Below are 317 nucleotides of genomic sequence, written 5' to 3'. Positions count from 1 at the left end.
CCCGAGTCACACGGGCATCCTGGTGGGTGGTGGGTCTGCTTGCTCCGCCAGTGCGGGCCCACTGATGCCCGGCGCCACTCTCCCTGCAGAGGGCTCCTGGGCACAGTGACAGGGTAACAGAAGGGGCACGTTGGGGCCCCACCAGGGTAGCCGCCTCCTGCTTCCCCCAGAAGGACTGAAATTAAGGCATTTCTAGGCAGCCAGAGGTCCTGCCAGTGGCAGAACATTCTGGAGGGAAAAGCACTTATGAAATTTGTTGCGCTTAGGGGCACCTGGGTGGCACAGTGGTTAAGCGTCTGCCTTCGGCTCAGGGCGTG

The sequence above is a fragment of the Ailuropoda melanoleuca genome, chromosome 15 (assembly GCF_002007445.2).
Source record: "Ailuropoda melanoleuca isolate Jingjing chromosome 15, ASM200744v2, whole genome shotgun sequence".
NCBI lineage: Eukaryota > Metazoa > Chordata > Mammalia > Carnivora > Ursidae > Ailuropoda > Ailuropoda melanoleuca.
This window is presented reverse-complemented; position numbering follows the sequence as displayed.